The following is a 249-nucleotide window of genomic DNA, read 5'->3' on the forward strand; positions in this document are numbered from 1 at the left end:
GAGGGAAGCACAGGGCCCCCACACAGCTCAGGCAGGCAAGCAGGCTCCTTCTGCACACAACTCTGCCCTTTTATAGCCTAAGGCTCGAGACAGGCTTCCAGCCCAGGGCCCCTCTCTCCTTTGCTCCCAGACCTTTTAAGACCACCCAGACCCCAGCAGTGACCACCAGCCCCTGTGCTCAGCCCTGCTCCATTCTTCCTGCTTGCTCATGAGCCTCATCCCCTCCTGCCATGATTCAGCTGCCCAAGT

At 59.8% G+C, this 249-nt stretch overlaps 1 protein-coding gene across 3 annotated transcripts in view; it reads right to left on the bottom strand.

Moving 5' to 3' along the window:
• The window catches only part of NBEAL2 (neurobeachin like 2), a 102,029-nt gene that overhangs the window by 27,870 nt on the left and 73,910 nt on the right, over window positions 1-249 (bottom strand). The window lies entirely within an intron of this gene.

The sequence above is a fragment of the Gavialis gangeticus genome, unplaced genomic scaffold (genome assembly GCF_001723915.1).
Source record: "Gavialis gangeticus isolate Ggan-Ray unplaced genomic scaffold, GavGan_comp1, whole genome shotgun sequence".
In the NCBI taxonomy this organism is placed as follows: Eukaryota; Metazoa; Chordata; order Crocodylia; family Gavialidae; genus Gavialis; species Gavialis gangeticus.